Genomic DNA, 26,418 nt, shown 5'->3' with positions numbered 1-26,418 from the left:
CAATATCTCAGCACTGAATGACGCTGCTCTATAAAAGCCTTTCAAACTGATTTTGTGGGCAACGTTCTTCAAATCAGAAAGTTGCACATTGCAGCCCTTTGGGGTTCGAACATTTAAATGTCATTCATTCTTGGGGGCACTCCTCTGTTTTCACGGATGATTGCAAAGAAAAAGCATTTCAGGATTTATATTGTATACGTTTCTCTGACCTTAAATGCACCTTTGAAACCTCTGAAACCCCATACCGGGGATTTGGGAGTAATATTCAATGCAGTACTGAGGACGGTGATCCATCAGAACAATTGCCATCAGAATCATAGTGCACTCTCCTTATGAAATGCTGGACTTGCCAAGTTATTACAGTAAAATTCCAATAATCTGCTATCCTGTGGTTCACAAATTCCACTGGCTCCAAACAACCGCATTGTAAAATACACTGATGATACAGAGTGGTTGGGCACATCACCAACAGCATTGCAACAGCCTACAGTGAAGTGGTGGAAGAGTTCGAGGCCTGGTGCCAGGCAAATAACCTCTTCCTCAATATCAAAAAGACAAGGAAGATAGTTATCAACTTCAGGAAAACCCACACCATTCACAGCCCTCTGCACATCGGCAGTACAGCAGTGGAAACTGTGAACAATTTCAAACTCCTGGGAGTGCACATCTCACACAACCTCTCGCAGGCCCGGAACACATCCTATACTGTCAAGAAAACGTATTAGGTAACTACTGTACATAATAATGTGGCCATTGAGTGCATGTTCGTGGTCTTTTGCAGATATATCCACTTCAGGGTTAAATGTGTTGTACATTCAGAGATACTCTTCTGCACGTCACTCTTGTTATTTGTGCTACTGTCATCTTTCTGTCAACCAGTCTGGCCGTTCTCCTCTGGCCTCTCTCAGTAACAATGCATTTTCACCCACAGAACTGCTGCTCACTTTTTTTTTTCCGATTTGCACACCATTCTCTGTAAACTCTCGAGACTGTTGTATATGAAAACCCCAGGAGATCAGCAGTCTGAGATACTCAAACCATTCTGCATAGCACCAACTATCATTCCATGGTCAAAACCAATTAGATCACATTTCTTCCCCCTTCTGATGCTTGGTCTGAACAACAACTGAATGAATTGACCATGTCTGCATGCTTTTATACATGGAGTTGCTGCCACAGGAATGCTGGTTAGATATTTGCATTAATGAGCAGGTGTACCTAATGACGTGACCACCGAGGGTGTATGCAAAAGGGTGTCGGAAAAGGGCATACAATGGACATCCGTGCTCACCCCATCTTCCTGCAGCTCTAACAGGGATAGAGTTCTTCTCATTCTCAACTATCACCCAATGAGCCTCTGCACTCAACACATTATTCTCCAAAACTACCACCATCTTCAATGGAATTCTACCACCAAGCATATCTTTACCTTCCTCTGCTTTCTACAGGGATTGCTCCCTCTGCAAGTCCCTTGTCCATTTTACTTTACTTTTATTGTCACCAAACAATTGATATTACAGCGTACAATCATCACAGTGATATCTGATTCTGCGCTTCGCGCTCCCTGAATTACAAATCGAAGTAAATATAATAAAAATTTAAATTATAAATCATAATCAGAAAATAGAAAAGGGAAAGTAAGGTAGTGCAAGTCAGGTCTGGATATTTGGAAGGTACGGTCCAGATCCGGGTCTGCAGTCTTATCACAGTTGGAAAGAAGCTGTTCCCAAATCTGGCCGTACAAATCTTCAAGCTCCTGAACCTTCTAAACCTTCTATTTGTCCTTCCCCACTAAACTTTTTCCTGACACTCATCCCTGCAAGTGGCCAAAGTGCTACACTTGCCCACTCACCTCCACTCAGGGCCCCAAACAGTTCTTCCAGTGAAGGCAACACTTCACCTGCGAATCTGTTGGGGTCATCTATTGTATCTGGTACTCCCAATGCAGCCTCCTCTATATTGGTGAGACTTGACATAAATTGGGTCCGCCAAAAGCAGAATTTCCCAGTATCCAACCAGTTTAATTCCTATCCCCATTCCTGATGTGACATCAGTCCACGGCCTTCTCTTTTGCCATGATGAGGCCACTCTCAAGGTACCACCTCATATTCCGTCTAGATAGCCTCCAATCTTGATTTCTCCTTCTGCTTTGTTTCTTTCCCCTCCCCTGTTATTCTGCTCCCCACTCTGGCCTCTTACCTCTTCTCATCACCTGTATGTCACCTCCCCTTGTTGCCTCTCCTTCTTCCCTTTCTCCCACAGTCCATGTTCCTTGCCTATCAGTCTCATTCTCCAGCCTTTACCTTTGCCACCTACCTGGCTTTATCGTTCACGTTCTTACCCCCAAGCTGTCAAGCTGATCAACACCTCCACCCATTAATGCACTTTACACCACCACCATCACTACATACACATCACCAAGCATCATTTTATGTACCTACAATTAGTCTATATACATAACAATTACTCGTACATTGTGTTTGCTGGATTGTTTTTATATTTATTCTGGGTTTTATTGTGTTTTTTATGCTGGACTGGATCTGAAGTAACAATAATTTTATTCACTTTTACACTTTTGCATTGAAGAATAACAATAAACAGTCCTGAATCTGACTCAAGAGTTTTCCTCTCCGTGTCATCCCATTCACATGCTCTTTGTAAACTCACTGGGGATCCATCTACAAGTGTATTATTAACTCACCAGAGCCCCACTGCCACGCCTCCTTTAAAGTGACCAGATTTGGTCACCCGTGCTCCCTTTACACTCACCTGGAAAATATATTATATTACCATGTTAAGTGGTGCATGCTAAACAAGCTTTCGCTGTACCTCAGTGCATGTGACAATAATAAACCAATTTATTAGATTACTTTGTTGTATTAATAGGAGTAATACCCAATGGTCTGTAAAATGTAAGTCTGGCACCACCTAAGGGTACCATTTATAGGAGTTTTATTGTATTCTTTGTAATCTGACCCATATTTAGCTTTTACACAATATCAGAAAAAAGCAGGTTAACAGGTCATCATAACATTGCCATTTGTTGGAGTTTGCCCTGGAGAAACTTCATTACAAGTAATTACACTTGTAAAGTCCTGTGACATTTACAATGTACATAGGAAGCACTGTCACTCGAATTTCTTTCTCCCCAGTGCCATACTGCTATACATTCTCCGATTCACTACAAACGGAAACCTGCTCAGGTATTTTATTGAACTTGGTAAGACCTTTTATCAAAATTAAGACAGTGACTTCAAACAATACTTCTGGGTCACAAAGGAAGAGTCTCTTTCAGAACTTCAAGTCTGATAGGTTTAAAGGTCACAAAGCTGCTTGATTTAATTCGCCAACGAAACACACAGAATGAAACCATGGAAACAGGTGAATTAACAATGGATTGCTCCAATGGTAATGATGGTTATTTTGATTTAACGGCCACAGGATTGCTGATCTGCACGGTAATCAACTCGTTGACATTTATTAAAGCTGCAAAGATGCATGGCAAGAAATTAGAGGCAAATATTTATTTTATTTAGAGATACAGCATGGAGTAGGCCCCTCTGGGACTCCAAGCCACACTGCCCAGCAACTCCCGACAACCCTATTTTAACCCTAACCTAATCACAGGGCAATTAACCTTCCAGTACGTCTTTGGACTGTGGGAAGAAGCTAGAGCACCTGGAGAAAACCAGGCATTCTACAGGGAGTCCGGGATTGAACTCCAAACTCTGAGATGCTGAGCTGTAATAGTGTTGTAGGACATGCCACACTATCGTGGCACCCCAACTACAGGAACATTTTAAATGGATGCCACTGAAATCCAGACGTGGGTAATTAGTTTTGAAGCTTTTTGGGACATACTGAAGATGTGGTTGGTCATTATCCGTAGTCCTCATCTGCATTGTGTTTTATTCAAAATGTGCAAGCATCTCTCCTGTTGAAACACTTCCTGCCCTAGCCGTGGCACATAATCTTCATGAGCTTTGAGATCACATAGCAATCAGTCATTAAAAGACAATTTAAATCAGTCAAATTGAATATCAAAGTTACAGACTCAGAGAGAAAAATAACAGACAAAATCCTCAAAAATAACAAAAATGGTTAAAACTCCTCCTGACATTTTAACTAATGGGCCTGTGCACTGCTAGGACCTCAAGAGGGGAGGGAAGCTAAGTTATAAACAGTGGGAGGAGAGAAGCAATCAAGAATCTAAAACGAGAAGACCATGAACAAGAGATGGTCAGCAGATATTTCAACTGAGGTGGCCACTTGGCCACATATTCTTTACTGATCAAAGACTAATGGAGCACAAACACAGGCCCTTCTGCCCACCATATTGAAGGGTCAGCAGAGGAAAGGGTGAGCCTAAAGTTATTGGATGCCAACATCTCCGAGGATCTATCCTGGGCACAACAATATTGATGCAGTCATGAAGAAGGCGTGCCAGAGGCTATATTTCATTCGGAGTTTGAGGAGATTTGCTATACCACAAAAGACAGGTGACAGGTGGAGTGCATTTTGACTGGTTGCATCATTGCCTGGTATGGAGGTATCAATGTACAGAATTGTAAGTGGCTTCAAAGGGTTGTAGACTCAAGCCAGCTCCATCACAGGCACAAGCCTCCCCACCATTGCGGACCTTCAAAACGTCAGACCTGAAGAAAGTGGCACGCATCATTAAGGGCCCATAATCTGGGATATCCCACAGCTCCAATCTGCTAATTAAGTGTGCTGACCATACTACACTGATTGGCCTAATCTCAAATAATAATGAGGCAGCTGACAGGGAAGAAGTCATCACCCTGACACAGTGGTGTCAAGAAAACAACCTCTCCCTCAATGTCGCAAAAACAAAGGAGCTGGTTGTGGACTACAGGAGGAGTGGAAACAGGTTAACCACTATTGACATCAGTGGATCTGGGGTTGAGAGAGTGAACAGCTTTAAACTCAATGTAGCAACTCACCAGCAGATCCACACCCAATGTATTAGGAACAACTTCATCCCCTCTGTCAACAGATTTCTGAATGGTCCATGAACTCCTGTACGCTAGCTTACTGTTCCTCTGTTGCACTAATCATTTATTTTTACTGTAACTTGTGGTGATTTTTATGTTTTGTACTATACTGATGCCAGAAAGCAACAAGTTTTATGATGAATGTCTACTGACAAAATCCGATTCTGATTCTGAAGTACAGATGAACACTAATTCCATTTACCACCACTTGATACTGTACTTTGGTGTTTAACGTGCTTGCTCAGGCCATTGTGAGAATTAAATAGATATTTACCATGATCTCATATAGTCTATAACCCAGAGCAAGAGAACCAACTTTCCACGTGCCTTCTTCACCACCTCATCTACTTGTGCTGTCACCTTTTGAAATCAGTGGACTCGAACAACAAGGACGTTGTTCTTCAATATCATCCATAATTGGGATCCTGCCTGAGAGAAATGATTAAATTAAAGACGGTACTTAAGGAGTCCATTTAGAATGTGCTGACACAGAAAGAGCGTGCAAAGCAACTTGCAGGGCAACGTATAAACCAATTTGCAAAATGAGGATGAAACAATAGCTTGCTGATTAAAGAAGCGATACGGGTAACGGGAAGACATGCTTAACGGTTGAACAATAACGGTCAAAATGCGCTGAGGCTGATAAGTGGGCCAAAGGGTAATCACATTTGTAATTTTGTAATGAGATTAAGGAAGAATGTCTGCACCTCACATGGGTGCAACTCACAAAGTCGTAAACAAGTAGGGTATAAAAAACTGTGCAAAGTGTAATTCGGCACTCAATCTAGCAGGAGCTGGTTGGGTCTGACTCTGCAGACTCGAAAAATAAAGTTTACCGTTCTGCAAATTGCTGAGACTCAGTGTGTTTCTGACACTGCCCTTATTAGACCTCACAAAATGCTTCACCCCACACTTATCAGATTGATTTTCCCTTCGTCAACATCACAACATTGCCTGTATTTCCTCAGAAGCCCATGGAAATTTGCCATCTCCCTGAAAACACACACCAATTTTTACAGATGTATCACAGAAAGCATCCTATCCAGATGCAGAGAGCTGTAAACACGGCCCAGAATATCACACAACCCAGCATCCCCTCCACTGACTCAGACTTCACTTCACATTATATTGGGAAAGCAGGGACCGCCATAATCAAGAACCCCTCCCACGCAACTCATTCTCTTTTCTTCGCTTTCCTAAGGGGCAGAAGCTACAAAAGCTTGTGAGGGAAATACCAGCAGGCTGAAGGAGAGCCTTCATCCTGAAGTTATCAGACTCTTCAACAGACAGACCTCTCACACACTAAATGATGAATACTTGATCTTCCAATTTACTTTGCCTTGGCCCTTGTACTGACTTGTCTAGCTGCAAAGCACTTTCCCTGCAAATTTAACACTGCAGTTACGAATTGTTTTCCTTGGTTCTATTTCACTATGGAATGAATGATCTGGATGCATTGGAAATAAATACTTTTTTTACTGTATACGTGAGAATAATAAACCATTACCAAACAGGATCTCCACTCAACAAGTCCTTGCTGACCATCCCTAGTCAACTCCTACCTTTTCAATTGTTCCTCAGTGGTACCTCAGTACACATGACAATAATGAATCAATATGCTCACTGGCCTGTAATTATTCAATTTAACTCTAATGCCCTTCCTGAATAAAGGTACCACATTTGCTGCCCTCCATCATCTGGTATCTCACCTGTGGCTGGAGAAGATTTAAAAATCTGTCAGAACCCGAACGAACCTCCTGTAGCGTGATGGGATTCATCACTTCAGACTCAAAGCATCTGATATTCAGAACTACACAATTAATACATTCAAAGGCCTTTACAAAGCATTTATCTTACAGTCATGGAAAGGATCTGATGAAAGGAATGCATGGCGCAATGAAAAAGGAGAGGGTGCAAGGTGGAGCGAGTATCTCTGTTGCGGGAGGCAGCAGCTAGGAAAGTTGAGAGCTTTCAGTGGGAGGCTCACTATGAAGTCAATATCCTAACCAATAATCCGGCAAGTACCCATCATGTTATGATGAAGCAGGTTGTGTGTGTTGTGAACATTTGATTCTGCTTGAGTGATCTGTGATTGAAGTAAATTCATAGCAACGACATCCATGTGAGTATTCACACAACAAAGCAGGAAGAAAAAAATACATGACATGAATAACTAATCAAACTTGTCAGAGATTCAAGTGGAGTGAATGCATAAATGTGCTCCATAATTAAAGCCCTGGACTCTTGCAGGTATTCCAGGACAAACTCAATTGCAACATCACTTACAAGATGAGAAATCCGCTCCTGCTGCATTCCAACTTTTCTGCAGAAAATCCTTCTGAGCAGTTCAGGTGAGCAGTATTTCACATCATGACATTCATCACAACCAAACCATTGACAACACCTTCCAAAGATCAGGCGGCTGAATTGCGCTTTTTGAAACTGGAATATCAGTTCTTTTGCCAAACTGATTTGATACAAATTCACAGCCCAAAGTGAAGGGTAAGCTTCATTCTACATTCCTGGCACAGAACCCAATCTCCCTGCATCTACAAACCTCTTCTGGAGACTCAATATGTTTGCATGGAGGAAATCATAGTGCAATCATAACCACAGTTACACCACTGCCTTATAATTCGTTAGGCAATTCTCCAAAAACATTACTTGTGGTTACCGTAAACCACCACTTGTTTCCTAGAAACAACAGAAGGTAAGAGAAAAATTGACCCATTTTACGAGGAAACAAATTCTACATTCACTCTTCTTACAATGAGTGAAACTGGCTGCTGGCCATTTATAGGAAATAAAAACACTATTTTTTTTAAAAACAGATTTTCATCAAAAGACTACAGAATTCTTATCAACAATGTCAAGAGTTTACAAAAACTGCTGGACAGCACATATAGGCAACCCTGAATCTATGTTCCACAATAATATCAAAGGACAACAAAGATTTTAATTCCTGAATACCTTTAGGTGTATCTTATGAATTTTGGACTACTGATCATGAAAATTACCATGAAATTTCCCTACCACACAACATTTAAGTACACTTATGTTTATTATTTTAATTCATAATTCAAGTCAATTAAAATGTTACCCACACTGTAAGCTGGAAAGTTTCCTATCTTGTCCAGGCATGCTTAGGGGCACGGCTGCTGCATGGCAGGACAGGTTTTAGTAATAATTATTGGGTTCAGGATCGTAAGGATGGAATTTGCTATCATCAGGCACAAACATTTCTATGAAGGATTTTGATATTTGAGACAGATGCTTCCCAGAATAACTGATGCCAAGATTAAGGAAAGCATTTTTGTTGGTCCACAAATCAAATAAGTCATCAATGGCTGGCAATTTGAAGAATTTCTAGTGGGACTGGAGAAAATCACATGGAAGGCACTCAAGGAAGCTGTTGAAATTTTTCTCGGCATCTACAGAGCACCAAACTACGTGCAGCTGGTTGAAATAGATGGGCTACAGCAGCAGAAAGCCACAAACGCACACTCAGTTGCAACTTTATTAGGTACAGATGGTAGCTAACAAAATGGACACTGTATGTACAATATATCAGGAGAAAACTGAACACCAGAATGAACTCAGAGGGCATATGACCAAGCTTCGTGCTGATATTCACAGGGATCACATTAATAACTTTCACGCGGGTAGCTGTGGAGATAGATAATGTCAAAGAGAACTTGGATTAGTATCAGAAAGGAAAGAATTCCCTGAGTTATGATAGAATACTGGATACTGACAAAACCAAGATTACATCTAACTAGTATGAATACTTGATGGGCTGAATGCCCTCCATCCCTGCTGTAACCATTATGTAACACTGAACTTAGTTGGGCTATCTGCTGACTCACAAAAAAAAAGCTTGGTAAATGCTTTGCTTGATTCCTGTAGCAGAAACACAACTCAGTTCTCAGCTGCAAGACCCTTTCGAAGAGGTAACTAAAGCGACGGGTGAAGATAGGGCAGTGGATGCTGTCTATATAGACATGGCCTCACCTGACAGGCTGATCTGGAACATGAGGTACCACAGGGTTCAGGGTGAGCTAGTGAAGTGGATTCAAAATTGGCTCATGGTAGGAAGCGAAGATTGACAGCTCAACAGCAATACTCCGATAGAGGCCTGTGACTGGTGGGGAGCCCTGGGGGTCAGTGTTGGGAGCTCTGTTATTCATTATTGTTGTAAGTGATTTGGATTTGAAAATACATGGCACAATTGACAAGTTTCCTGATGATACCAAAATTAAGAGGTCTTGTTGATAGTGAAGCAGGTTACAATGAATTGCAAAGGGAATTAGATCATTTAGAGAGAGGGGCAGAGGAACGGCAAATGGATTTCAACTTAGTTAAATGTGAGGAGATGCGTTTTGGACATTCCGATCTGGGTAAGACCTATACAGAGAATGACGTAGCAATAACAAGTGCTGGGATCAGAGGCCTCCAAGAACAAGTGAAGCTTTCACAGAAAGAGACCACACAAATAGAACGAGTGGCGAAGCATGGTGACTGTCATCAGTCAGGACACCTGGTTTAGGAATATGTACATCACGCTGCAGCTATACAAATTGTGACACTGCACTTGGAGTAGTGTGTACAGTTCTGGTCACCGTGTAATGGGAAGATATCGCCAAGCTGGAGACACTGGCTGGTCCCAATATATCTTTACTCCCTCGAGTGTACAGAATGATGGGTGAACTCACAGAAACTTAACAAAACATGAGGGGTATGAATCAGGAGGACAGTCTCCTAGACAGGGGAAGGCAAAACTAGAGGGAAAAGACAGAGGAGAGGAGAGATTTAAAAGATGCTCTTTACACAGAATACACAGGGGAAGTGATGGAAATGGGAACAACTGCAACATTTAAGGAGCATTTGGATTGGTACATGTAGCAGAGGGCCTTGGTGGGTTATGGGTCGAATGTGGACAACTGGGGCTAGCTTCTCTCTTCACCATTGTCACATGAACCAAGATGTAGTGAAAAGCTTATCTTGCGTGTTGTTCACATGGAGAATTCATTACGCAGAACACTGAGGTAAAACAATACCAATAACATGGAGGTTGCTGCGGTAGGCATGGACCAGCTGGTTTCCACAGCACATTTCCATGCTCTTTTACTCTATGGCTCTATGACCCTGTGAAACGGCAAGGAAACTGAAATAACATTTAAAGTATGAATTATTTCAAATAAACTAATGAATTTTAAAATGTTTAAAATTCTAGCACTTCCCTTAGCACCTATGACTCCAACAATCATTCTCCGATATTGAAACCTCTGGGAAGATGTTTCTGCAACAGCAACACACACAACAGGACTAAATAGCTACAGATTGTTCAGGCAGATGAATTCTACAGGACAGCAAACACAAAATGCTGGAGGAACTCAGCAGGTCAAGCAGCATCTGTGGAAATGAATGAACATTTGACATTTCGGGCAGAGACCTTTCTTCAGGACTGAGAAAGAAGGGGGAAGCAGCCACAACAGAAAGGTGGGGAGGGGAAGGAGGCTAGATGGAAGGTGATAGGTGAAGCCAGGTGCATTAGGACCTGCATTAGGATTATTAGGACCTCTTCTGGGGGAGAAATAGATAGGTTGCATTTGAATCAGAGGGGGACTAATATCCTTGTGGGCAGATTTACTACAGCTGTTGAGAGTGGTTTAAACTAATATGGCAGGGGGGACGGGAGCCAGGATGATTGAGCTGAGGATGAGCCAGTAGGTTTACAAGTAGATGATGGGTGACATATGAATGTAAGGAATGATTGGGTATAAATATAGACAGAGCAAAGACTTAAATTGTACCACAGAGACAAAATTCAAAAGGGTGAAGAATGCAGTACTGAAGGTGCTGTATTTAAATGTGCATTGCATTCGGAATAAGTGGGCCAACTTGTGGCACAATTAGAGATTGGTTGGCATGACGTTATGAGCAGTCATGGCTGAAAGAAGGCCATGGTTGAGAGCTTAACGTCAAAGGATATACTCTGTATCAAAAGGTTAGGCAGGAAGGCCTAGGCGGTGGGGAGACTCTGTTGGTAAGAGATGGAATTACATCTTCAGAAATAGGTGACAAGATCAGAGAATGCTGAATCTTTGTGGGGGGAGTTAAGAAACAGCAAGGGTAAAAAGAAACATTGTGAGCCTCCAGATAATAACCAACTTATGGGATTGAGCTTGCAAATGGAGCTAGAAAAAGCATGTATAAGGGTACTCACACACAATTGTAATGGGAAACTTCACTATGCAAAGGGATTGAGAAAATTAGGTTGGTGTTGGATTGCAAGTCAGGAAATTTGTTGAATGCCTACAAGATAGCTTTTTAGAGTAGCTTGTGCTTGAGCCTGCTCAGGGAAAGGCTCTCTTTGATTGGGTGTTGTGTAATAAATCAGATCTGATCAGGAAGCTTAATGCAAAGGAACACTTAGGAGGCAGTGATCATAATATGATTGAACTCATACTGCAATTTGAGAGGGAGAAGTATAACTCATATGTATCAGTATCACAATGGAATAAAGGGAATTACAGAGACATGAGAGAGGAGCTTGCCCAGGTGGATTGGAGGAGATGATGGCAGAGCAGAGATGGCTGGAGTTTCTGGGAATAATTCACAAGGCAAAGGATAGACATGTCCCACAAAGGAAAAAGTTCTCAAATGGCAGGAGTAGGCAACTGCAGCTGACAAAGGAAGTTAGGGACTGCATAAAAGCCAAGGAAAGGGCATATAAGGTAGCAAAAGTGAGTGGGAAGTTGGATGATTGGGAAGCCTTTAAAATCCAACAGGTTCCTAAGGTTGTCATAGCTTGGGTGGTACTGGGGATAAGCTCCCACTACCTATAAAATGCTCCAAATGGTGTGCAACTCTGACAACTATGTCCAACTCTTGGCCTTCATGTGTGGCTTAGCTACTAGGCCTAGGGAAACTGTTTCCACTGACAAAAGAAGGGGCAAAGGTGGACCACTGGTGCCTCAAAACCAGTTGCTTTGGGCAGCTGGGATCAACTGCTGGCTACTACTAAAATCCAACAAAAGGCAATGAAAAAAATCTAGAAGAAGGGAAAAGATTAAATATGAGGGCAAACTAGCCAATAATATAAAGCAGGATACCAAAACCTTTTTTCAGTTATATAAAGAGTAGATGGGAGGTGAGAGTTAATATTGGACCACTGGAAAATGGTGCTGATGAGGTAGTAATGGGGGACAAAGAAATGAACTTAATGGGTATTTTGCATCTGCCTTCTCTGTGGAAGACACTAACTGTGTTCCAGAGATCTGTGAATGTCAGGGAGCAGGAGTAAGTGTCATTGCTATTACAAAGGAAAAAGTGTTAGGCAAACTCAAAGGTCTTAAGGTAGATAAATCACCTGGACCAGATGAAATAGATCCCAGAGTCCTGAGAGAGGCTGCTGAAGAGATAGCAGATGAATTGGTCATGATCTTTCAAGAATCACTTGATTCTGGCATGGTCCTGGAGGACTAGAAGATTGCAAATGTCACTCCAATCTTTAAGAAGGGACGAAGGCAAAAAAAAAGGAACTTGTAGGCGAGTTAGCCTAACCTCAGTGGTTGGGAAATTGTTAGAGTCTATTACCAAGGATGAGGTTTCGGGATAGTTGGAGACTAATGATAAAATAGGTCAAAGTCAGCATGGTTTCTGTAAAGGGAAATCTTGCCTGACAAATCAATATAATATAGAATATAAAAGCAAAGAGATAATGCTGAAGCTTTATAAGACACTAGTCAGGCCACACTTGGAGTATTATCAACAATTTTTGCCCCATATATCAGAAAAGATTTGTAATCATTGGAAAGAGTCCAGAGATGGTTCACAGGATGATTCTGGGAATGAAGGGGTTAACATATGAGGAGCATTTGGCAGCTTTGGGCCTGTACTCTCTGGAATTTAGACGAATGCAGAGGGATCTTATTGAAACCTAATGAATGTTGAAAGGACTAGATAAGGTGGATGTGGAGAGGATGTTTCCTGTGGTGGGAGTACATAGAACTAGAGGGCACAGCCTCAAAATTGAGGGGCGACCCTTTAGAACAGAGGTAAGGAGGAATTTTTTTTAGGCAGAGAATAATAGATCTGTGGAATGTTCTGCCACACACTGCATGGAGGCCAAGGCCATGCATATCTTTAAGGCAGAAGTTGATCGTTTTCTGATCGGTCAGGTCATCAAAGGATATGGTGAGAAGGCAGGTGTATGGGGTTGAGTGGGATCCGGGATCAGCCATGAGTAGACTCCACAGGGCAAATGGCCTAATTCTGCTCCTATGTCTTATGGTCTTATGGAAAGATCATCACTTTGGGCATTATATCCAACTTTGCAGAGCAGTTCATAATATGGTAAACATGGAAGCTATTATATACAGAGTGCTAATGTGCATTGCAACATTTGGCTTAGTAATTATAAAACCTGTGCATTTTATTGTTTTTAACAGCATAGCCAAATTTACTTACAGTACATTTAAAAGGAAGTCACTGCAAAACAGTCTTGCTATCATTTTTATTCCTACACAAGATATAATTCACGATGATCTGCATCTGACATTTTGAATAGCACTGTGATTGAAGCAATTTCAGGAACTTGAACAGTCCAAATACATATTTTCATCAACTCAGTATTTTGTGAAGCGCAGGTAACAGGGAATGCATATCATCTTTTAAATGTTTTGTTCTGGCTATATCTGAGAAATCAGTAAACATGCTATGGTTTGGAATTTAGCAACCAGAAAACTTGGCACCATCGAGAGACGGTCACATCAGTCAGTCTCACATAAGTATCTGGATTATGGAAATTATTTTGCCTCTAGCTGGGTTAAGGTGTAATTTGAACATTTGTTATTATAAATACCGCAACATCTGTGGGCTCTTGTGTTGCAACTTGCCTTAACAAATGACAGAACGTTAAAGCTATCAACAAAACTTCCATTACTTAAGTAATCTACAGTAGCTTTCTCAGCCATGAACAATGCTGGTAAAGCAGTATACTGAAACTATATATGCATGGAGCCTACCAGTTCTCAGTTTCTCCATCTCATCAGTTCTCCGTTCCGGAATGTCTGACTTCTGAAATATGGCCTCCCCACTACTGTGGAAAATAGGGTCCTGACTTGCATTTCCTCCATTAACTGGACTACTTCTGTCACCAACCACATTCACGCCAAGACAAAAGCTTTCCATTGGTCCACATCTTTCATCCCATCAGTCTCAGCATTGAGCTCATCTTCTACAGATGCACAGCAGAGAGTATCCTGACTGGTTGCATTACAGCCTGGAATGGAACACCAATGCCCAAGAATGAAAAAGCCTACAAATAGTAGCAGATGCAGCCTAGTCTGTCACAGGAAAATCCTTCCCACCATTGAGCACGTCGAGAAGGTGTGCTGCCACAAGAAAGCAGCATCAATCATCAAGGACCCCACCATCTATGGCATTCTCTCTTCTCACTGTTGCCGTTGAGAAGAAGGCATTAGGTCCAACAGCACCAGGTTCAGAAACAGTTATTACCCTTCAACCATCAGGCTCCTGAACCAGCGTGGACACCATCACTCGCCTCAACACGGAACTGATTCCACAACCTATGGACTCACTTTCAAGAATCTACAACTCATTTTCTCAGAATTATTTATTTACTTACTTATTATTAATATTCTTTGCACAGTTTGTCTTCTTTTGCACACTGGTTGTTGTCAGCCTCTGTGTGACTTATTGTGTTTCTTTATTTTACTATGAATGCCTGCAAGAAAATGAATCTCTGAGTAGTATATAGTGACATATATGTACTCTGATAATAAATTTACTTTTAACTTTGAATTCTTAAGCACTTCAGACAGCTGCAACAGGTGTCAGTTACTATCTACATCTCCCTCACGGCCCCCTCCCCAACAATGCCTATCAGCTTTCTGGAGGACTTCTGTGACTCTCTGGTTCATTTCTCTCCTCCAACCCTTCATTACCCCAACACTTGCTCCTTCAACCACAGAAAGTGCAACACTTAACCTTTCACCTCCTTCCTCAGCACCACTGAGGGATCAAAATAGCTCTTCCGACCAAGTAAAGATTCACATGCACTTTCTCCATCCTTGTTTACAGCATTCACTGCAATCAATGTGACTTCCTCAACATCAATGAGAACTAGTTTAGACTAGGTGACATTTTGCACAATGGCCATTTCTACACTCCACTGCCAATGTGAGACCAGACAAATACTAGAACAGCAGCTCAATTTTTTTCTACAGACTATAAAATTGAATATTAGTTTTTAATAGTTATCGATAGAGAAATTGATACAGTGTACACATGCATTTGATTGACTGTAAATGAACAAAACCAGCACAGACACCTAGAGTAGATAATGGACTGCCTTCATACAATGCTATTGATGACTGGATCCTCCAAGTTTTCATTTGCATTGCAATATTCAAGATGATTGCCAATACCTTCAAATTCTTCACAGTTCCGAACTTGAAGTAGTGAATTAATTTCATTTTCACTCCGAGCTGTTTCTGGGATCTCCAAGCCTGAATGCTTGAAACCACAGTGAGCACACAGTTCTGAATTGTTTTACTGCTTATTTCTCGCCAATAATCAGTGACAAAAATCACTGCTTTTTGAACACACAACTGACACTATTTAAAAACTGTTTAATTTAAGCATGGTGTAGCATCTAACGGCCACATAAAGCCCCACCTTTCAATATCTGACTGGCCCAGGTTCACAAAAACTGTTACTGAGAACCAGCTTACCAAATGCCCATGACAACTTTCAATTAAGAGATTGTCAGTTCCCATAAAGGACATTAATGAATATCGCAATGTAATGACAACCCTGTTCTTGCTGCTTCTAGAGACCTTTTGCCTCTGACTCAACCACAGAACTGAAGCAATGCTGCTTCTTCCCAAAATCCAGTAAGAGAATGAGAGAAAGGGCAAAATGTGAAAAGAAGGATAAAAAAAATTGATACAGTGAAGGGAAAGGTTAGGAAGAAGGGAGACAGAAGGGAGAGACAAGAGAGAAATGATTACATTGTCAATGTGATTTAAGCACAAGGATATTATTTTTCCTACTGCCTTCATATCAGGCCAAAAGGGGGTAACAGCATTGGTTCAATGCAGTTCATTTAATATTGAACAAAAGAGAGAGCTATTTGGCCTAATGTTTTCCCCAAAGACTCTTCCATCAAGTAATCTCTACTGCATTAATGCACACTATGAATGCATTCTGGAGAGCCATGTTTCTGTACACATAATCAGAAGATGTGACCTGAAAATGTGAGGGACAGTGATCCAGTAATAATGCGAGATTGTGTCTGCCAGTGAGCTCAGACACTGATTCTCTTGGTTTCTGAAGCACCCAGCAGTAATTAGGCAACTTCTGTATGCTTCATGGGTACTTGCATCACTCCCACAGAAAGACAGTATCTGCTTACCACATGAAGCACAGGCACGCTGACCTGAGATGAAGAGGATCGAAATTGGAAACCCTCTTGTCAGAATCTTCTCAATTTCTACCCTGTCCATTGTTTTGCTGCATATACAAGACCATAAGATGTAGTAGCAAAATTAGGCCATTTGACCCATCGAGTTTGCTCCACCGCTTGATCGTGGGCATTTTATTTCCCCCGGCCAACCCCATTCTCCTATCTTCTCTCTACAACCATTGACACCCTTACAAATCAAGAACCTATCAATCTCTGCTTTGAAAATACCCAAAGCCCTGGCCTCCAGAGCAGTCTGTGGCGGGAACCAATGAGGCATATATGCACAGCCATGGAAAGAACATGAATACTCCACACAAGGCAGGACCAAACCCAGGTCCTTGGAGCACAGTGTGATTACACAGATCAATCTGCTACAGGAAAGGTTGCACTTAAACTAAAAAGTCAGTAAGTAAACATTAGAAATGAAAACAGAAACATGCAGCAGGCTAGGCAGCGTCTGTGCAGAGAGAAAGGGATTTATTATTTCATTTTAAAGACATATATCCAAAATAACTGGGTGTATGAAGCAATATATGTTAGTGTCATACCCAAAATGTGCTGAAAGGACCAAGTACTCTTTATCCCAAATAGATCTGATGTTCTTAGCAGTCCCGACTATTTTGTTATGGAGGGATGCCAATGTAAACCTACAACAACTCAATCTCTACTAGTGTTCTACAACTCTCAAACTCCTGCAGTAGAACCGTACCGGCTATCAGCAGCTTATACACCGCAATATTCACAAGCATACAACCAGTGAGTCAAGCAGCATTGTTGGAGGAAAGGAGATGTCAATGTTTTGAGTTGAAGTGCTGCACCAGGTCTAGAAGAGGAGAATAAGCTCTTCAACATCATCATGCCCTGAAGAGACTTCAGAGTAGAGTAGCACAATGGAGACACAAGAGATGCAGATGCTGGCATGTGGAACAACAAATACCCTGTGGAGGGACTCAGTCCTGATGCAGGGATTAAACCCAAAACCCCAACGGATCCCTTCCTCCTATAAAATGCTACTCACAATTCCAGCTGATTTTTTGTTGCTCCGGGTTTTAGCATTAGCAATCTCATTTAGCATAACAGATAACAGGGTTGAAGACTTGCTCTACACGTGAAGGCCAATATTTCATTCTCAAGGCCCATTTCTTTACTAATTTTTTTTAAATGGTCTGGTAACAGGGCCACCTGGCCCAAAAAGCCCGCATGACCCAATTACACTCATTTGACCTATTAACCCCCTAACAAATGCACGTCTGGAATGTGGGAGAAACCATAGCACCCAGTGAAAACCCACGATCATGGGGAGTACGTAAAAACTCCTTACAGGCAGCGGTGGGAATTGAACACAGGACGTTGGAACAGTAGCAGCTTTATGCAAACTGCTATGCTACCGTGCCAGCAGTGCATCTGGGGATCGTCAGCAACAGCACTGCCCAGGTATCAAAATACCTTGTTCATTGTTCATTAAAAAATACACAGTCAGAATTGGCCTTAAGTAGAGTCATTGGCTGTAACTGGCCAAAGAACGGCACATCAATGTTACGTTCCTCTTTCTGGAGATGAAACCAGAGTTACTGAGCATTTTTGGTATTTTCTCACTATTACTCAGATTCACAATTTTTATTTTCAGATGTTGAATTGGGTGGATTAGATTACAAACCACTGGCATGCAAGTCGCATGCACAACATACGACAGAAAGGCAACCTAACTTTCTGTGATAATGACTGAAGAGAAAGGTATTGACTTGGATACTGGGGAAACTTCCTGGCCTTCTTCAAATGTCACTTGATCTCTCAAACACACACTTGAAGGAGGCCTCAGTTTAACATAACATATAGCCTGAAGGATGACATTTCTATTAATGCACCAGTTCAATATGCCCAGTACCACCATTATTGGCAGGAACTCATCCAAATCCAGTAGCTAAACAAGCTTTCTTATTAGATCAAAATCCTCAGCACTACACTATGTGGCATGTTTGGTCAGTCAATTGTTTGAGACAACTACAACACCCTTCATTGAGGTAAAGTCCTCACAATGGTAACTAGTGCATTGAAATAACTCCTTACAAAAGTAAAGTTCTTCAGGAGTTTTGTAAACGTGTGACTTTGCTCCGGTCGCCACTTGTTTGAGAACATGGTGGCTTTCAGCCAGAACAAAACGGATTTATTTAGTTCTGATGCGGCTGACTTGCCGCTGGATTAGCAATAAATTCGTCAGTGCTCCATGATGCTCCACTGCACAAGCTGCCGTCTGCATTAATGCATTGTGCATTAACTGGCTCACATCCCTCCCTTCCACACTGGAATGAAAAGGTCTGTTTTCAGATGCTTGTCCTCCCCACCCTCAAGAAAGCAGAAGATCTTGCTTACAAAAATTTCAGTACCACAGATTTTCAAAAAAACTGAGTAAACTGAAGCAATTTAAAAAGGCCCCAACAAGAACTCTGCTGATTTCTCCTATAATAATAAGAATCCCAAGATATTTCAGCACGTCAACGGTTAATTTGGCATTCAGCTTTACAAAATTGGACTAAAATACACAAAAAAACACATTGTAGGTCAACGTGCACAGCAGGAGATTTTCAGCACCTAACTGAAATGTGTTCTGGCAGCAGTTTGAACCCATAGTACTGCATTGTTCACTGCTCTCGACTGGCCTTTGTGCTGAACTTGCTCCCTGCCACCTGGCACAAACCTCCAATTCCTAGATTTGACACAGGAAAGAAATAGCAAATACAATTAATGGAATTCTCTTTCTGGGATCTACTTCCATCAATCAATAGATCCTAGAAAAACTGCACTAATGGCTTATAACTAGCATCAGCATGTCTGTGCACGTGTGTGTGCGGTGTACATGCACGGTTTGTTTTGACAATAATTCTCTGAACTGCAGCTAATTTATTTTTAATTTGTTAACATTCAAGATGTTTGTGGAGTCTGAAACAAGAGCCCGCCTAAGCAGGAGGTCAAGTATTGTTCGGCAGAGAAGGAGGGACTGCGAGGGAAGCCTTGCCCCGTCCTGTCGTTGTCCTATGATCTGAACACACTAGTTATCATCCATTTAACATGACTTGAAAGGGTAAAATACAACTAGTACTTACAATCACAGCTTCTCCAGCATAGCAAACAGCCACTCACATCTGAACATCCAGGCTTATTTTACAGCGACCGCAAGGAAGGGACCCATACGATCAGAAGACCTCAACCTAACATGTCTCTTTCACAGCGGACAGCCACAATGCATTGCTTACCAAGAACTCCCACTGGTACGACTGTCACATCAATTTACATATCAATTGCAGCTTCATGAGAGCCCAACTCAATGAAGAGTGAAGGCTGCAAAAACAGCTTTAGCCAGTTAAGTCTACTCAAGATAACTTTCCAGCATCTGCGACTCGAGTGTGTGCACGCTGTGATGACGTTTATTTGAAACTCCAGCCAGCACCCATTTGCAATCTTTCAGCTTCTCATTAGTTAATCCAACGAAGCCTGAACCTGAGTAGGAAAAGTTTTAAAAGGGCCAGTTGCAAACAGAAAATCTGCAGATGCTGGAAACCCAAGCAACGTACACAAAGTGCTGGAGGAACGCAGCAGGCCAGACCGCATCTATGGAATAAACAGTACAGATGATGTTTTGGCCAAAACCCTTCAGCAGGAAGGGGCTGGGTTAAAGCTTAAAGTGTGGTTCATTCTGTCCTATTGGAACCAAGTGCTGCAGTACTGTCCACAGCTGAGGTGATACATTGTACATCACCTTTATTACTTCAGTTTGGCCCGAGCCATGTTCCCTCAAAACTGTGCGCGTGTGTGCGTGCACAGATTTTTCAACCAGTGCACAAAGGAAATTAATGTGCACACAAAAGGTTAGCTACCTAAAATAATGTAGTAATTATAAATATACTTATTGAAAATAATCTTTTAGCTAAATGTTTCTGTTAACTAGTTTGTCGGTTTTTCAAATACCACAATGCACATCACTAATTTACGTCACCTCACCTTTCCTGTTCTGGTTTGTACAGCTGCATCATGGCGGCAGCCATCTTTGGCGGACAGTGTTCATATCGTAAAGTTTACAAAGATTTGTTTCAAATCCTGTAGATAGCTTACTAAGTTTTAATTGAAAAAAATACTGATTCACTATGTCGGACTGAAAAGAAGTGAAGGGCGTGAAGCGCAAAGGAACTGCAAATTTGTTTGAATTCGAACGGCTTAACAAAATATTAGAAACTGCTACACCGAAAGCTCATGAGGTCATGAATGTTCAGCTACGAGAAACATTTATGTATGATTCGGAAACTGGAGTTACCTGTTTGTATTGTCCTGATGTGAAAGTTGCTGGAGAATTTGCTAGTGGAAAAAAGTGGGATGATATTTGGAAACTTGACTTTTTGATGCGTCAATTGGCAAGTAAATCCCATTTGGACGGTGTACAAAAGCTCAGGCAACAGAACCCGTCATTACCTGTTGCAGGAGCGCTACGCATGTTATGATTAAGTGCAGATGAGCAACAGCGAAAACGATCAACCCCAGAGGAGATCGAAGTCTAAAATGTCTAGAATATCATGATTTTCCAGCTGAAAATACTGTAATAGTTAGACAGCTTAATGATTTCAAATTTTCCACGCAAGAAAAAATTAAATCCAAACTGATTTCAAACTTTGCTCAAATGGTGGCATTTGTACTTCAAAATGAACAGTTTTGCGACCTTGCACAGTTGACGGACATTGGGGGGACCTTTCTTGTGTCTAGTGCGGACTGGGAGCGAGGTTTTAGCCTAATGAATCAACTCAAAACCAAGCTGAGAAACCATTTAGGTGAATGTCATTTGGATATGTTAATGAGAATCAAAAGCTATCAATTGGATGGAAGCTTTTAGTCCAGACAGAGTTTACAAAGAATGGGTAAATGCCAAAGACAGGAGAGAGAAAAAATAACTGAGTGACTTAAATATGTATGTTATTTTGATATCCTGTGCAGTTTTATGTCAAATATTTTGTAAACCTACATAAACTATGCCATGGGCATTCAGTGCGCACATACCTTTGTCACAGAAAAAAGATTGCACAACATAAGATTTTTGTGCACACTGACTACTAAAAATTAGAGGGAACATTGCCCCCGAGTCTCCTTTCATCTTGAATGCAGATTTCTGATTATAAAACCATCTTAGCCTTCAAGCTCTTTGTGGTTTCTCTCATTAGGGCTCAGACGATGCTACCCGATCTGCTGATCGGTGATTTTGATCACTATTTCTAGTATCTTTGAGAGCTTGGGTACAGTCTGGATATCTATCACAGTTTGTAACTCAGGTGTAATGGCCACCACTTATGGAGAAGTTGAATGATACCAAAGTAATTAAATACTACCACAGCAGCTGTGAAATTTTAAGTTACGTCATTTCAAATCCTCCATTCATGCCACGGTGGACACTCAGTAACACGCTCACTGACAGAACTGCTCTACAACAGATACTATAGCATCTATCATGCACCTAACCCAGACATACCTAGAAAACAAGGACACTGAATTCTGTTCCTGGACTTCAGTTCAGCATTTACCACAATTGTCCTGCAGACCATGGTGAGCAAACTCCTACTCCTCGGTCTAAATACACCACCGTGCAACTGGGTGTTGGACTTCCCAACCAACAGACCTCAGATGGTTGGGATGCACAGACACTCCTCCCTCCACACTGTACTCAACATGGGGCCCACCACTGTACACTGCTCACACGTGACTGCACGGCTGATCACATCGTCAAGTTCGCTGATCAACAGCAACGATGGGACAACCCAGAGAGAGGCGGTGGAAGAGCTTGAGGCCTGGTGCCAGGCAAATAACTTCTCCCTCAATATCAACAAGACAAAGGAGATGGTTACAGACTTCAGGATAATCCACACACATACCCCTTCACATCGGTGGCACAGCAGTGGAAGCTGCCAGCAGTTTCAAACTCCTGTGAGTACACATCTCACACAATCTCTTGTAGGCCCAGAACACATCCTCCACTGTCAAGAAAGCTCCTCACTGCCTCTTTCTGAGGAGGTTGGAGTGAGCTGGATTATGCACATTAATACTCACGACTTTCGACAGATGCACAGTAGAGAGCACCCTAACATGCTCTCTGGTGGACAGGGAACTGGCCAATGCACCTATCTATCCACAATCAAGGACTTATATACGAAAAGGTGCCGGAAAGCAGGCAGCAATATCTTGAAGGATCCTACTCACCCTGCTTAAGAACTGTTTGTCCCACTCCCATCAGGGAAGAGGCTGTGTAGTATCCACACCAGGACCACTATACTCAAAAGCAGTTACTTCCCCCAAAGTGTCAGGCCGATCAACACCTCCACCCATTAACCCACCCATCACCCACATCAGCCCCTCAGCACCTGTCGTCTCCCTCCCACCCCCACATTACAGGACCTATTATATTTTATGCTTATTGCTTTTTTAAATGCTACACTGGATCCAGAAAAACAACCATTTTGTTCTCCTTTACACTCATGCACCGAAGATTGACAAACACAATCTCAAACCTTGAATCTTCTGGTTCAGGGGAGCACACTGGCCAAGGAGTTCTTTGGCATCAAGGCCCAACTGCCACTCTTCTGTTGAGCATTGGAGGCCCAAAATATCAGGTGCACTGCTGTAGGCCTTGCCCATTCATGCTGTACCTTTTGCACATATGGTGCACTGAAAGAGGGAAGTGTAAAAGCAAGGGGAAAAATAAAGAAATAGTTGCCTGGAAGGAGAATCAAGCTCATCTGTGGGGAGAGGAGGTTAGTGTGATTGGCAACTGTCAGGTTGGTGATATGGATGAGGTTTGTGGAGGGTTGAGAGCAGTAGTTGCTAAGGGTAAATAATGGCGGAAGGGTAAACAGGTTAAAGGAGAAATTATCTCAGCCACATTCCTAGTACTGGGCTCAGCAGCCTACAAACATGCCGTAGCACATTCACAAGGATCTTCATGGATTAACAAGGCAGGAATGCAGGATGTGAAAGAATGTCACAGACATCACAAAACTTGCAATAATTTCTTCTTTACAATTCATCATCTTTTATTAAATTGGAATTGTATCACATAGTATACAATTACATTTTCCTGTCCTGGTGCAGCACAACTTTCATCGTGGGGTTCCCACTAAGGTGTGCACACACAAAGGGATGAAAACTGCACACAAATAGTTATCACCCCCTACCTCGTTGTCATGTTGAGTATGTTTCACGATTGTGCACAATCACATTTCCTTTTCTGGTTTCTGATGAGGACAGTGTTGACAATGTGGAGTTTGCGATGATTTGTCTGCAGATTTTAGAACTGGCTTATTTATACTTCTTTTATTGAAGAAATTATTGATTCACTGTTGAATTCCTAAGAAGCAAAAGGCATGAAACACAAAAGAACTGCTAGTTCATTTAAAGTGGAATGGCTTAATTAAACAGTAGAATCTGCTACACCAAAAGCTCATGAGGTCAGCAATGTGCAGCTACAAGAAATATTTATGTACAATAACTTGCGTGTATTGTCATGATGCAAAAGTTGCTGGAGCCTTTGCAAGTGGGAAGAAGTGGAGTGATATTTTGAAGCTTGACTTTTTAAAGTGTCATTTAGCAAGCAAAGCACATATGGACAATGTGCAATAGCTCCCGCGAGAAAATCCTTCATTACCCACTACTGGCCTGCTATGTACGTTTTGTGAGAGTGCAGAAAAACGAGAACGAAAACGATCAAACTCGATATATAAAATTCAGTGTGCACATGTTGTTATCACCAGGCAAAAAACTGCACAGCACAGGATTTTTGCACACCCTGGTCATTACAAATTAGAGGGAACATTGGTGGAGGTCCAGATAATACTCTCTCAAACTCACATGGCTTCACATAGAACAGGAATGAACTATCCCTACCACAAAATAAAGGGTTTTCAACAATCACCTCAAAGACAAAATGATGGATTGCAAATCAAAATACTCAGATGTCAGAAAAATGAAATTTAAAATTAAAATCTACTGGAAATACTCATAAGTTCAAAATTAATGAATACCTAGTAATTTTCCTTTGAAGATGTTAGATAACAATTCAGTTTATCCTATTTGTACTTCCCCTAAATGAGTCTCTAGTTGTTACTTTCCCCATTACTATCTTCTAGCATTGTTGCAGATGTAATTTCACTTGCTTTCCACCTTCTCACAAGCTTTCACTTTACTTCTCTCTTCCCTACTTCGTGTTCACTGCATTTTAAAACCTCTTTATCCATAACCTTTCCCAGTACTGATGGGAAGAACAATGACAAGAAATCTCAGCCCATATTACACGTCTTTTCTTGGAGGCTCCGTAGAAAATAATGGTTCTCTTCCCTGGTCGGCTCTATTTTCTTCCCTGTAGACCTGTGCATTGCAATGTGCGTGTCAGAAACAAGCCAGCAATCAGACCATACAGTAGCTGAATTTACTCTTCCACTGGATTTGCCATTAGCTGATAACTGGAGCATAACCAGCCCCAGTGGAAGTTTAAAGATAAAAGTAAATTTATTAACAAAGTACATAGATGTCCCCATAGATTTCTTGCAGGCATTTGCAGTAAATAGAAGAAACACAATAGAATCAATGAAAGACCTCATCCAACAGGACTGACAAACAACCAATGTCTAAAAGACAAGAAACCATGAAAATACAAAATGGTGGGGAGGGAGGGGTGGATGGATGAGCTGGCAAGTAATAAGTAATTAGAACATGAGATAAAGAGTCCTTGAAAGTGAGTGCACAGGATCTGGGAACAGTTCAGTGGTGGGGAGAGTGAAAATGAGTGAAGTTATCCCTACTGGTTGGTTGAGGGGTATTAACTGTTCCTGAACCTGGTGGTGTGGGATCCTGAGGTTCCTGTGCCCCTTTCCTGGTGGCAGCAGTGAGAATAGAGCATGGCCTGGATGGTGGGGGTCCTTGACAACAGATGCTGCGTTCCTGTGACAAAGTCCTGTGTTGACGTGCTCAATGGTGACGAATGCTTTACCCATGTTGGACTGAGCCATATCCATTACTCTTTGAAGGATTTTCCATTCCAAGGACATTGGTATTTCCATACTAGAACAAATGCAACCATAATGCAGTTAATATACTCTCCACCACATACCTATAGAGGTTTGTCAAAGTTTTAGATGACATGCCATATATCTTTACAAACTCTGAGGTAAGCTGCCGTGCTTTCTTCATTATGACACTTGCATGCTGGATCCAGGTCAAATCTTCTGTAATAACACTGAGCACTTTAAAACTGCTGACCCTTTCCACCTCTGGACTCCCAATACGGACTGGCTCATGGTCTCCAGTTCCCTCCTCCTGATGTCAATTGGTCTTGCTGACATTGAGTGAGAGGTTGTTGCTGTGGCACCGCTCAGCCAGATTATCAGTCTCCCTCCCATATGCTGATTTGTCACCACATCTGATTCACCCAAAAACAGTGGTGTCATCAGTCAACTAAATATGGTATTGGAATAGTGCTTAGCCTCACAGTCATATGCATAATGTAAGTAAAGCAGACAGCCTTGTTGGTGTACCTGTGCTGATGGAGATTGTGGAGGAAATGCTGTTGCCAATCCAAACTGACTGGGTTCAGCAAGTGAGGAAAAAGAGGATATAATTACACAAGAAGGTATTCAGGCCAATGTTGTGAAGTTTATTGATTAGCTTTGAGGGATGATAGTATTGAAGGCCAAGTTGTAGTCATTGGAGAGCTTCCTAGTGTATCCGCCTTCACAGTCCCAATGTTCCAGGGTTGAGTGAAGAGCCAATGAAATGGCATCTGCTGTTGGCCTGTTGTGACGGTAGGCAAATTGGAGAAGATCCAAGTCACTCCAATCCAAGGCTGGAGACACTCCATTGCTTCACATTAAGCGAAGTTGACATACC

The 26,418-nt window shown here is 41.8% G+C and overlaps 1 protein-coding gene across 12 annotated transcripts in view; it reads right to left on the bottom strand.

Moving 5' to 3' along the window:
* ankrd6b (ankyrin repeat domain 6b) overlaps positions 1-26,418 on the bottom strand; it is a 186,073-nt gene that overhangs the window by 99,894 nt on the left and 59,761 nt on the right. The window contains exons 2-3 of one of the 12 annotated variants that reach the window (XM_059982406.1): positions 14,668-14,766; positions 2,702-2,769 (exon numbers count right to left, since the gene is read on the bottom strand). The exons of 8 other annotated variants lie outside the window; for them this stretch is intronic. The gene's annotated coding sequence lies outside the window, so the exon portion shown is untranslated. Of the gene's footprint in view, positions 1-2,701; positions 2,770-5,289; positions 5,354-14,667; positions 14,767-26,418 lie in introns of those variants that run through there. 3 more of the 12 variants (XM_059982410.1, XM_059982405.1, XM_059982407.1) reach the window with 3 other exon arrangements.

This window comes from Hypanus sabinus, chromosome 10, assembly GCF_030144855.1.
Source record: "Hypanus sabinus isolate sHypSab1 chromosome 10, sHypSab1.hap1, whole genome shotgun sequence".
NCBI lineage: Eukaryota > Metazoa > Chordata > Chondrichthyes > Myliobatiformes > Dasyatidae > Hypanus > Hypanus sabinus.
The sequence above is the reverse complement of the archived record's forward strand: the minus strand, read 5'-3'. Positions and strand labels throughout refer to the sequence as shown.